This window comes from Notolepis coatsorum (genome assembly GCF_963971535.1).
Source record: "Notolepis coatsorum genome assembly, chromosome: 6".
In the NCBI taxonomy this organism is placed as follows: Eukaryota; Metazoa; Chordata; class Actinopteri; order Aulopiformes; family Paralepididae; genus Notolepis; species Notolepis coatsorum.
Genome location: NC_140170.1, coordinates 151,875,540 through 151,889,826, shown reverse-complemented (window position 1 = coordinate 151,889,826; position 14,287 = coordinate 151,875,540). Strand labels below are relative to the sequence as shown.

Here is a 14,287-nt window from a genome sequence, read left to right as displayed (position 1 = left end):
AGTGATGGAATCCCCTATGTGTGGACGGGGCCTATTGGCATTCTGTCTCTATGGGACAATCACATAGGCTATTCAAATTAAATGTTTACAAGCCTCTGTTTATTAATTGTGCATTGGAATGCTATAAATTAACCCTTAGCTATAAAACAACAAAGGCATACATTTAATGCTTATCAGAAACATTTACAAAAACCTTTTAACAACCAATTTGATCAGAAAATCGTAATTATGAATGAAGAAATTAATCTCTGCCATGATCAAATCACCTAGGCTGGGCTGTAATCCCATCTGGCTGGTGCCCTGCTGTGGCTAACCTACCCATCGCCTGCTATCACAATATCAAAAATATGATATTACCGTACTTTTCGCACTATAAGCCGCACCTGACTATAAGCCGCAGCAGCTAAATTGAATGATGTGTACATATATAAGCCGCACTGGACTATAAGCCGCAGGTGTTTTAATGTTTAATTACCATATGTAATTAGCATTGGGACACAATACTGTCAGACAAATAACAAGAATTAACTCATTTACAAGTTGTATTAAGTTTAGCAAATAAGGGAACAGATAAATAACATTTCAATGCAGTCAAAAAAGCAATATTTTGATTTTTACATTTTCGGGTTTGGTCACGTCGAGTCACATATAAGCCGCACCGTTATATAAGCCGCAGGGTCGAAAAATGGGGGAAAAAGCCGCGGCTTATAGTCCGAAAACTTTAACTAGTTTGGGTATTATTACAGTTTGTTATTAACCACATATGCATCAGAAGCTCTATTTTGTTATAGATCTAGCATAACATTAACTTAACTTGCATGCAAATAAATTATTGAATCAACATACCCATCAAATTCAAATGTACCTTGAAAACATGTGAAACATTAGCTAAATAACAACACAACAAGATACCGGTGCCTACATCACCCAGATGAATAACCTGTTACACCGAGAGGGGAGAGATTAAGGAGTGGTCTAGTGGTCTGTTCATTCACCACTATGCTAACAGAGAGCGCCGAGAGCTTTCAGGTTTGGCACCAATGTGCGTCCGCACACTAGACCGTAACGTAATGACCCTTATTTATTTTATAGTGTCCTTGACCCCAGAGAGTTTGTTGTTTCTATGACATACGTAGCTACTGCCCACTGCCCCTTGGTCTGTGTTGCCTCTGTTGACTAACCGTTGCCTTTGTCCCCACCGTATAGACGTACTTAGTGTCAACACAGACACACAGACACACACACACAAAACACAAGCACGTCCTGACACTGTGAATCAGCCCAGCTAATTGGTTTAGTTTATTTCAACAAGCAATAACAAATCCACAGCCAACAGTCATGCATACATTATAAAATCATGCAGTATAATACATAATATAAAGTTTCAAAAACCTGTTTCCATTGAGGACCTCGTTTAAAGAGACGAGATGAATAGGCGGACATGACAGTGGCAGGTCTAACACTGCTTGAATCATAACCAATATTATATAATATAAAATTAGCTCACAGTTCACATCAGCTCAAATAAAAAAACACAAAGTGACCTCGTGAGTGTAAAAAGCTCTCATAGTCGGTAATGGTCACTGCCGGTCACTTTACTGGCTGTGCTTCCCTGAACACAGACAACTACACCACTCACCAACCTGCCAGCGCCAAAACATGAAGTCATGTAGGCTGCTCGCTTCACACAACATGACATTCTGATGGATCAGAGGTGAGCCGGAACTAATGAGTCGAATATGAGACTGTCATCTTTTTACTTTATTGCAATTAAATAGCAATTGACATTGTAAAACTTTAAACATTAAAAATGTTATATATAGTATATAACACTGATCTGTGTTAAACAATCATTCAGGTTGTATTTCCAATTTAAAAAAAAAAAAAAAAGAAAAAAAAAAAAAAAACAATAGTGGGTCCAGGAGAATGTCCATTTTCAGCATTTTCTCAATTTCTTTTCCAAAATGTCTGTATTTTTGGTCAGTCCCAAAATATGTGCATCTGGTCAGGGGGACCCTGATGTAAACAAGACAAACGTCTTTCTCAGGTCTGCATCCCCTTAACAATTGTGTGTATTGAGCCGTACTGTATTGTACCCATTCTGCAATCTGTTAAATAAAGTTTTCATTCATTCATTCATTCAGTCACTGACCACACATGTTCTCCAGCATTTGTTGGTAGAATTATTTTTGAAGACACGAGCTGTCAGCGGAGTCCTAAGAACCTCACTTTAACCTTCCAATCAAATTCTTTCCATAACTGGCTCCCAATCCTCCTGTAATTTTAAGGGCCTTTTCCTATTTGCTACAGCTGGGATTATATTAATGCCTGTCATGTTAAAAAAATAAATTAGTTGTCTTCATTGATTCAGGTGTTCAGTATTTATATGAGGTTGGCTGTTAGCTGTGTTTGTGTGTCTTGTGGTTTACAGCAGAGGTGTTGTTGCTGGTTTGGAGTTGGATATAGAGACAAACGGGCTTAATTCTCTTTCATTTTAAGAGTCTTTCATTTGAATAATTAGCTCTCGTCCATGTCAGGAAACGTAAAATCAAGTTCCCTGACCGGGAATCGAACCCGGGCCGCGGCGGTGAGAGCGCCGAATCCTAACCACTAGACCACCAGGGAGGTGTGAGTCAACAGTGACTCTATGCTTCCTGGAATTTATGGCTTGTGGCAGATGAGACTCCCTGACGAGGCGTTTTCTTGAAGTACCACAGACTGCCACCAGGGTACACTTTTTCTCTGCATTACATGAACACACACACACACAACACAACATTTGACTGTGGCATCATGGTAACAGTTATGAGGATAATGATCCGGGGGGGTTGGACTGGAGTATTGAGGCTCTGGATGATATATATTTATTCTCACCACATATATACCTACCTATCCACACCTGTCTGTATTTACCTGCACATAGTTCTTTTGCATATCTGTACATATCCTACTCTTACTAGTTACACTGCTGGCCAGTATGACTACTACCATACTGTCTTTACACCTGTATCACTGTACATATTATACTACAACTCTGTACATTCATCTGATTAGCATTACACTCAATACTAATCTGTCATCTGATTAACACTTGGTACAGTACTGAAGTACTAATTTGTATATATTGCACCCAGTTTAACCACCTGTACATTGTATATTGCTGTTGCACTTTACTGCTACATTTGCACTGTGTTTGTATGCCAAACTTGTTTTCATTGTACTGTACTTGTGCTGTATGATGACAATACATTTGAATCCAATCTAATCTAATGAGACAGCTGAGGAATAAACTGGGGTACTTGAAACCCGATTACAGGAAAGAGTTTTAGATGTTGAAGCTATTACTCACCACCACCTAAACCTCCTTTTTGGACATTCAAACAGTTTCCACACTGGTTGTTTTGCTTTTGGAGAAATTGGCAATAGTCTCTTTGCTTTTGCTGGTGATGTTTATGAAAAATGCAATTATTCACTTAGCGAATAACTTACTGCCGGACTGAAAGAATCAAGTCAGGTACTTTTAAAGGCGTATTAAAGGGAAGGCTTGAGATCTTTAAGGGCCTGTCTTATTTATCACCATTCAAGCCTCCTCTTAGTCAGGCGTTTCTCTGAACTCTGTCTGTTGGAAGTGCATCTAAACCTACGCCGACGGTGGAGACATGCAATAGATATGTCTAGTGACAAACCAGCATGCTAGTTAGCCTCTGCCCCAAGCCCACTGACTGCTGACGGCTATTCGACATGTTGAATGAGCCATTGGGCACTGAAATACTATCCCCATGCATACTGGCCTTTCTAGACCACCTGTCACCGTTGCATGCTGACCGAGTACCGGTCATAGTCTGGGCAGTGTGTTCTTTATGTATAATGACATCCTTTCAAACAGTTCTACTATGCATACTGTTACTACAAGTTATGGCCGACAATGGAATGGCTTGTAGCCGGATTTTAATAGAAATTGTTTCATGCACCAGCATTGCTAACATCTGTTTAAATGTAGTATTATCGTGGCTTGATAAGTGATCAGGAGGATATGGATAAAGGAATGGGATTAACAGTGGGGGAGTAACCTCCAGTATAGCAGACTGCCATCATGCAGACAGTGGGGGAGTAACCTCCAGTATAGCAGACAGTGGGGGAGTAACCTCCAGTATAGCAGACTGCCATCATGCAGACAGTGAGGGAGTAACCTCCAGTATAGCAGACAGTGGGGGAGTAACATCCAGTATAGCAGACTGCCATCATGCAGACAGTGAGGGAGTAACCTCTAGTATAGCAGTCAGTGAGGGAGTAACCTCCAGTATAGCAGACATTGGGAGAGTAACCTCCAGTATAGCAGACAGTGGGGGAGTAACCTCCAGTATATCAGACAGTGGGGGAGTAACATCCAGTATAGCAGACTGCCATCATGCAGACAGTGAGGGAGTAACCTCTAGTATAGCAGTCAGTGAGGGAGTAACCTCCAGTATAGCAGACATTGGGAGAGTAACCTCCAGTATAGCAGACAGTGGGGGAGTAACCTCCAGTATATCAGACAGTGGGGGAGTAACCTCCAGTATAGCAGACAGTGAGGGAGTAACCTCTAGTATAGCAGACAGTGAGGGAGTAACCTCCAGTATAGCAGACAGTGAGGGAGTAACCTCCAGTATAGCAGAGTAACATGCAGAGTGGAACATACTCCCCACTCCATTTTTATTTGTTAGTCAAAGTGTAACAACCACCTACAATAAATAACAAAGGTACCCCTCCCCTCTAAACTCAGTTTTAAGCAGACATTGTGTTATATCCATATTTAAGCTGTATTGTCAAGTCTGCGGAGAAGATTTCACAAATTGAATGATTATTAGGGTGGACTGAAAACAGACTGCTACTTCACGAGGCCTGTTCACTTTACAGAAGCTATGTAGATGTTTTGATTGGAGGTTGCTTTACTTTGTCCCCACTGTATTTGGATAATGAGGCAGAGGACAGGAAGCATGGATCCCTGGGGAGACAGACAGACAGACATGTGACGTAGTTATTTTGTGAGAAACTGCCAGATGTCTATCGGGCCAGTGGCGCAATGGATAACGCGTCTGACTACGGATCAGAAGATTCTAGGTTCGACTCCTGGCTGGCTCGTATACAGTTTTTCTAGTCTTGAGCTTACCCTGCCCTTGATTCATTATTATTGGGGTGTATTGGCTGTAGAGTGCTTTTGTAGGTATTACCCCACACCTCCGACATATTTGACTTGAGGTTTCTAGTTGAGTTTGTGGTCTATTATTACACCCAGAATGTATTCTCAAATACCCTTTCTAGTTTAATACTATCAATCATTAGTTCAACCGGTGTGTTTTCTTGTATATCACGTTCATGAATCATGAATTTGGTTTTCTTTATATTTAATGATAATTTATTTGCATCAAACCACACTTTCAACTTGGATAGCTCAGCTGTGACAGTCTTAAACAGCTTTTGGAGGTTCTCTCCCTCACAGAAGACATTTGTATCGTCTGCAAAAATTACATCAAATATGACCCAAATGTTTCAAAATAATTCCCAACCCCAGCTTTAAGTCAGAGGAACAATAGTAATTCAATAAGTTTACCTTTTCTAATATTATAATTATTTAGGACAAACCTAGAATTAACTTAAAGGACTATTCCAGGGAGTGTTCCTGTCTTTAATACATGTCGTTTTCATAGGTGTATAAAGTGGGTTTGTGGTGGATCTCAGCCTACCTTTCACTCTGCTGTTGATGTTGAAAAGGGTTGAAAATATGCTCCATGAAGCTTGAAAGTAATTTGGCATAAAACAGTATAGTATAGTTTGTAGAAGAAAAAAAAATATATATATATATGCCCAGCATCTTTCAACCAACTTTCAACTCTCATGAAGTATTTTCCACCACTTTGGAACACCAGTGGCAGTGTGAATCGTGTTTAGTAAGATAAAAAAGAAAAACACTGTATACACCTACAAACACAAAATGAATTAAAGACGAGGGAAATCTTTGTTAATGGCGAGAAGTCAAAATTAGACTGGTATGGTCCTTTAAACAAAGAGAAAAAGGAACTGGTCTTTCGTTTTTACATGTTAATATTGAGGATCCACTCTGTCGTCCACTGTAGACATTCTTAGTCTACCAGTAGTCATAGTTTTTGTCAACTAATCAAATAGTTGATTTAATTGACAAATCAGTAAAATGTTGTTTCTCTCATGATGTCATGCAGAAAGACTTCTTTAACTCCAGTGCCTACCACAGAGGTGATTAAAATGTTTCAGGAAATAACTCATTCAGCATGAAAGAACAACGAATCAACAAAACAAAATCTTGATAGATTAAAACCAAAGCAACTGTTTAATGGTCTCAGAGGAGGCAGTCCTAGACTGGTCAGGACCATGAGTCCACAGTGAACCTGTGGCCTGTCATTCTGTTTGAATATTACTGTGACTGTCAACAAAGTGGAGATTGTCAAAGTCCAACACTAAAGCTTGTGCAACCAAATCGCATGCATCTACACTGGTCGTACATAGAAATAACTGAAATATAATCTAACACGTTATTATACTGAATGACAAAAGGTTACCAAATATTTTAACTTCACAATGTGGAATAAAGTCCAAAAGAAGAAAACTGTAAATACTAAAAGGTCCGGGAATAAATGTACACTACTTATTCTATCTGACAGTTATTATAAATGTAAGTATAAGTTAAATAAAAGTATTGTGTAGTAAAGTGAAAACTTGCTCCAGAGAATATTAAAAAAAAATGTAATGGATGTTTCCGCCCCGTTTCGAACCGGGGACCTTGGCCTTCACGTGTGAGGCGAACGTGATAACCACTACACTACGGAAACCTCTGTGGGGCACTGGTGAGAATGTAAAGATCATGCTGCAAATCATCATCATCATCATCATCATCATTTTATTTATCCGTACATGGAATCACCACAGTCCAACAGTACATATTCACATAATTCACAAAAAATACCATGGCCGAAAGGAACAGGAAGAAGAAAAAATCTTATATATACCTGCCCCTACACACGTACAACACACCGATAGACATATTGTGTAAAACCAAACAGAATATACCCATTTTGCAAAAAATAAATAAAAATTTAACATCAACACAACCAAATTAAATCAACATAAATAAACCCATTTTGTCTATCTATCAGTCAAACTACATATTTAGGTTAATTCATTTACACACACACACCCCCACACACACACACTTATATAATGTATTATACTTCTATATACTATCTAATTTCTATTTTATTATAATATAACTAAATCATACTATTTATTCTACACCATATTGGTACAGTATTATACAATATTTTTATATATTATTATTCTATGTTACGCTGCTATATACTATATTACTATACTCATACTGGCCTACACTACAACTCTATGCTACGTCCTGACACGCTAAACTGCAATATTATACTAAACTGTGCTATACTGTCTATGTATCTTTTCTTTGCACAACCTTTTGAAGTGAAATATATTATTGGAACTCTTTTCATCGTTCTGCAAAGAGTTCCATAGTTTGATACCTATAACTGAGGTGCACCTTTGTTTTAAGGTTGTTCGTGCAAATGATCATGCCTACAGCAAAGCTTAAAGTATGACTGGTGGTAATGGCTTCTATATAAAGACCATCAACATAGAGGCATTAGATTACATTACATTCGATTGAAATGTATTGTCATCATACAGCACAAGTACAGTACAACAAAAAGAGGTTTGGCATCCAACCAGAGTGCAAATGTAACGGTAAAGTGCAATAGTAATATCCAATGTACAGGTGATTTAAACTGGATATAAAATATATAAACGAGTACTACGTCGAGTAGTATACTGAATAATAGTGCTAATCAGATGTATGTACAGTGTTATAATATTATTATGTACAGTGACACAGGTATAAAGACACTATGGTAGTAAGTCATACTGGCCAGCGGTATAACTAGTAAGAGTAGGTAAGGCCGGGATATGTACAGATACAGATATGTAAAAAGGATTATAAGAAGGTATATACAGACAAATGTGGATATATATATATATATATATTATATATATATATATGCAGCATTATTGTACATGCTATCATACAGAGTACAGGGATATATGTAGGTGTATAAATAGGTATATAGAAAGGATTATATGCAGGTATATTCAGACAGATATGGATATATCTATATGTGGTATATATAATATAGATACGGTATATACAGCATTGTTGTACATGCTATCATACAGAGTTATAAGGGTAGACTATAGACTGTAGACTGTATGAGGTAGGCATAATACAAATTTTACATTTTATATGGAACAATAAGCCAGATTGGATAGAATGCAGAGGAAAGGTCGTTTTACTTGTAGTACTACAACCAGGCATGCAGTGCTCATGGGATGGCGTACCAAACTTCTTTGAGCAGGAGCACGCACATACACGGATGTGCACGCGCATTCACACAAGAATGTCCACTCGACTCTGCACCAAGTACCCACCTGGCTACTTTGCATAACAATAGCTCAGGTCGTCAGGTGTGTTCAAATAATACAGTTGGACCATTCACACAAATCCTGTGAATGAAACGTGTTACATTCCATTCCTAGAGGCAATTAGTCATAATCTTTATTCGCGAGGGAACATTTATGCGCATGCGCGGGAGCACGTGCACGCGACGTCATTAAAACACAGTGCAACCCCTTATGAAATCACCACTGCACCACTGACTACAACAAGGAACACTGGTGGTTTTACAGTGTGACCCCAATCGCCACTCAGCGGGCCAACAGACACTGATTGTGATTGGTTCTCATGATTCAGGTACCCAGAGATTCGCGAGTGACTGATTACAGGGCCTGGGACAGTCATAGAGACCGGATTTATGTTCTCAGACTCAGAGTATTTGATTTATTGGTAGGATATAAAGAGAATTTCACCAAATATGACCAAAATGGTTCTAAATAAAGTTGCCTACCCCAGCTTTAAATGGCCAGTTCACCCAAAATAATAAAGACAACATATTTCTTCTCTTACCTGGAGTGCTATCCATTATCCAGTTCATTTATTTGATTTGCTGGGTTTTGGAGATATCTGCTGTAGAGATACAGTATCTGCTGTAGAGATATCTGCTGTAGAGATATCTGCTGTAGAGATACAGTATCTGTAGAGATATCTGCTGTAGAGATATTTGCTGTAGAGATACAGTATCTGTAGAGATATCTGCTGTAGAGATACAGTGTCTGCTGTAGAGATATCTGATGTAGAGATATCTGCTGTAGAGATACAGTGTCTGCTGTAGAGATACAGTATCTGTAGAGATATCTGCTGTAGACATACAGTATCCACTGTACAGTAGATATATCTGCCGTAGAGATACAGTATCCACTGTACAGTAGATATATCTGCCGTAGAGATACAGTATCCACTGTACAGTAGATATATCTGCCGTAGAGATACAGTGTCTGCTGTAGAGATATCTGCTGTAGAGATACCGTATCTGCTGTAGAGATATCTGCTGTAGAGATACAGTGTCTGCTGTAGAGATATCTGCCCCCACTCTAATACACTGGAGTTGAATAGCAATCAAGGGGCCATAAAATACATTTGAAAACGGCAATGTCCAGAGATTTTCCAGAAATCATGACACAGTTATCAAGATAATCCACAGACCTTGTTGTGAACAGTTTTACAGTTTAAAAACGATTTTCTACCCCCATAATAATCTATGGTGGCCATGGGTGATACATTTTGCAAAGTGTCCTAACTTTTTCCACATCAATAAACATTCTGTTCGTAAACTTCTGGAATGCTGTCTTGCTGGTCACAAATAAACCGACAGCTGCCTGCCTGTAGTGTGTGTGAACATGTTCATTCAAGTCTAAGTTTAACCAGACTCTTGTTGTATTCCCTTGATAACTTCAACAGAATGGCCTTGTATATGATTTCATGCTAGCTGTAACAGTTGGTCTAAGCCCCTGCTCTATCCAGTGCTGCAGCTGTAGAGGAAGTGCTGTTTGCTTAGGTATGTGGCTGTGTGGCTTTCAGTGGTTTTTCTGAACACTGCGGGCCAGTGGCGCAATGGATAACGCGTCTGACTACGGATCAGAAGATTCTAGGTTCGACTCCTGGCTGGCTCGTATAGTTTTTCTAGTCTTGAGCTTACCCTGCCATTGATTCATTATTATGGGGGTGTTGTTTGGTAGAAAATAGTTCCTACATGAAAATTGTTCACAACAAGGTATGTCTATTAGCTTCAGTAACTCATGATTCCTGGAAAGAGTTTGCCATTCAGCCCCATTGTATTGGAGTGGAGTCAGATCTCTCCAAAAACTTGACAATTCACACCGAAATTATTGAATGGATAGATAGCACTCTGGGAAAGGGGGGAAATGTGTTTTTGCCACTGTGTCTCTGGTGTCTCCACTGTGTCTCTGGTGTCTCCACTGTGTCTCTGGTGTCTCCGCTGTGTCTCTGGTGTCTCCGCTGTGTCTCTGGTGTCTCCACTGTGTCTCTGGTGTCTCCACTGTGTCTCTGGTGTCTCCACTGCTGCTGTGTCTCTGGTGTCTCCATTGTGTCTCTGGTGTCTCCACTGCTGCTGTGTCTCTGGTGTCTCCACTGTGTCTCTGGTGTCTCCACTGCCGCTGTGTCTCTGGTGTCTCCACTGCGTCTCTGGTGTCTCCACTGCGTCTCTGGTGTCTCCACTGCGTCTCTGGTGTCTCCACTGCCATTGTGTCTCTGGTGTCTCCACTGCGTCTCTGGTGTCTCCACTGCGTCTCTGGTGTCTCCACTGCCGCTGTGTCTCTGGTGTCTCCACTGCCGCTGTGTCTCTGGTGTCTCCACTGCGTCTCTGGTGTCTCCACTGCGTCTCTGGTGTCTCCACTGCGTCTCTGGTGTCTCCACTGCCGCTGTGTCTCTGGTGTCTCCACTGCTTCCCCACAGTGTTTGAGTTCAGAACATTTTAGTTACTTTTATCTTACTTGTGAAACAAGTAAGCAGTTCTGAATTTCCCCAAGGGGATCAATAAAGGAATATCTTATCTTAAACAGACTCTCACCCAAACCTTCCATGAAATTACTTTGCAGTTTTCTGAATTCTGAAGTTATTTTTACGTGATTCTATTGTCACCAATTGTTAAAAAATAAATAAAAAATCATTCTGTATATGGTCATAGCAATGTAGACTTTCAAGCCACCTCCTCTGGGAGGAGGTGTTGACAGCAGAGGGGGGAGGGGCGGCATGTCTCCTAGACTGAGCACATGAAGGGGGAGGGGCGGCATGTCTCCTAGGACCGAGAGCACATGTGTGTGTTTCAGTGTTTCCCAGCGATGCTCAGCGGGCCAGTGGCGCAATGGATAACGCGTCTGACTACGGATCAGAAGATTCTAGGTTCGACTCCTGGCTGGCTCGTAGATCTTTTTCTGGTCACTCTCTTTGCGTGACGAACTGGTGATTGTGCGTCTATTTTTAGATTAGGGGCTGTGCTGTGACTGGAGCTTGAATGTAAACAATTATTTCAAGTCAGCCATTCAAGATGCTAAATGCAAAAGGTAATGGAATGAACTAGAAATAATATCACAGGTTTTAGTTTTAGTGCATTTAATATATAGATAAAAATGTAATTAATAAATGTTTCAGTGCACACGCTATAAAAAACATTACAACGTTTTATCAAAACCTAATCAGAGGATAGCAGCCTGTGGTAGTTAGTATGCTAAACAGTTTAATAACAATGTAGGGAGTGTCTCCAACAGTAGGTTGTGAGAATAAAATACTAAACCATTTAGCCATCCCTTAGTTTAAAATAATTGTTCATGATAGTTGTTTCTAGCATTTGAAAGGAAAACTGTGACCGTTAAACTGGCAGCTGCACCTTAAAGTCTACTTGTTTATTTGCCGTAAAGTGGAGAACTAATGTGGATATTGATAGAAGATGGGTCCAAATTGTCAAATGCAGTATTCAACTAAATTGACTATAAATGAGTTCCCTGACCGGGAATCGAACCCGGGCCGCGGCGGTGAGAGCGCCGAATCCTAACCACTAGACCACCAGGGAGGTGTGTCTCTGTTGCTGGTGCCTGATGCCTGGAATCTGGGGCACATGTGGACTGAGGCAACGACATGCAATACTATCCACCTGCAGAACCACGTCTCCAGCAGGCTGAGGATACCGCAGGCTGAGGACGCTCGCTTCCATTGGCTGATTTGGGTCACGTGACCGTCCCACCCAATGGCTGAATTGGAGTGTTGCACTGCGGGCATTGGCTGATTTGGGTCACGTTGCACTGCGGGATTGATTGATTGATTGATTGAAAACTTTATTAACAGATTGCAGAATGGGTACACGTGACCGCCACAGGCCCTGATTGATTGATTGAAAACTTTATTAACAGATTGCAGAATGGGTACAGTGACGTCACAGGCCCGGATTGATTGATTGATTGATTGATTGATTGATTGAAAACTTTATTAACAGATTGCAGAATGGGTACAGTGACGTCACAGGCCTGGAATGATTGATTGATTGATTGATTGATTGATTGATTGAAAACTTTATTAACAGATTGCAGAATGGGTACAGTGACGTCACAGGCCCGGATTGATTGATTGATTGATTGATAGATAACTTTATTAACAGATTGTAGAATGGGTACAGTGACCGATTGATTGATTGATTGATTGATTGATTGATTGATTGATTGATTGAAAACTTTATTAACAGATTGCAGAATGGGTACAGTGACGTCACAGGCCCGGATTGATTGATTGATTGATTGATTAATTGATTGATTGAAAACTTTATTAACAGATTGCAGAATGGGTACAGTGACGTCACAGGCCCGGATTGATTGATTGATTGATTGAAAACTTTATTAACAGATTGCAGAATGGGTACAGTGACGTCACAGGCCCGGATTGATTGATTGATTGATTGAAAACTTTATTAACAGATTGCAGAATGCAGTACAGCGCAATACACACAATTGTTAAGGGGATGCAGACCATGCAGTACTGTTACATTTGTGACATACAGTAAATATATACAAGGGGGAGGGAACTGTACAAATCTGTATTTGCAAATCTGTATTTGCAAATCTGGTATGTCATAAATGTATAGATGTAGCAGTACTGTCTATCTGTATGTCGTGTATGTCATGTTATGATGAATTGAAAATGGGGGACCCTGATGTAAACAAGACGAAAGTCTTTCTCTGGTCTGTGTATTGTTGAGCTGTACTGTACTTGTACTGTACCCATTCTGCAATCTGTTAATAAACTTTTCAATCAATCAATCAATGGGTACAGTACAGTACAGCTCAATACACAATTGTTAAGGGGATGCAGCCCAGAGAAATACTTTCGTCTTGTTTACAGGGTCCCCCATTTTCAATTCATTCATCAGTCTTTCTCAGGTCTGCATCCTCTTAACAATTGTATGTATTGAGCTGTACTGTACTGTACCCATTCTGCAATCTGTTAATAAACTTTTCAATCAATCAATCAATCAATCAATCTTGTACGAGGTGTTGCACCGCCACTCGGGACAATAAAACGGACCGGTCGCGAAGTCACTCCAGAAACTTGCAGAAACGATGCTTGCACTTCAACGTGATCGGGTCCCGATATGCATAACTACACAAAGGACAAGCCGCAGGGGTGTCCAAAGATGCCCCCATTTTGTCTACGTCTGTTCAGTGTTTATTATTATTATTTTTTGGTTCCTTTCCGCCGCTCCAAATCACGTGACCCAAATCAGCCAATGCCCGCAGTGCAACACTCCAATTCAGCCATTGGGTGGGACGGTCACGTGACCCAAATCAGCCAATGGAAGCGAGCGTCCTCAGCCTGCGGTATCCTCAGCCTGCGGCTGTCCTCAGCCTGCTGGAGACGTGGTTCTGCAGGTGGAAGCATCTCACGACATGACCACGTGACTGAACTCAAACTAGAAAGAAACAGACTAAGAAATGACGTAAACTCCATGATCAAAACTGCAAAAAAAAATTTCATCAATGACAAAACCGAGGAAAACAAAAATAAACCACGTGAACTTTGGAAATTACTCAACAATCAACTAGGCTGCAGTAAAAAACTCAAAACCAGGTTCTCAAACATAAACATAAAGACGGACAACACGCTCATCACAGACAAGCTGGATGTAGCCAATTACTTAAACACTTTCTTCACAAACATAGCCACAACACTGGTAAACAAACTACCCTCCCACTCAGGGCAGTATGGGGTAGAACACATAGTAGCATACTACATGAACCTAGGCGT

The 14,287-nt window shown here is 40.3% G+C and overlaps 1 protein-coding gene across 1 annotated transcript in view; it reads left to right on the top strand.

Moving 5' to 3' along the window:
* The window catches only part of LOC311230456 (store-operated calcium entry regulator STIMATE-like), a 77,413-nt gene that overhangs the window by 39,045 nt on the left and 24,081 nt on the right, over nucleotides 1-14,287 (top strand). The gene's annotated exons all lie outside the window — the stretch shown is intronic.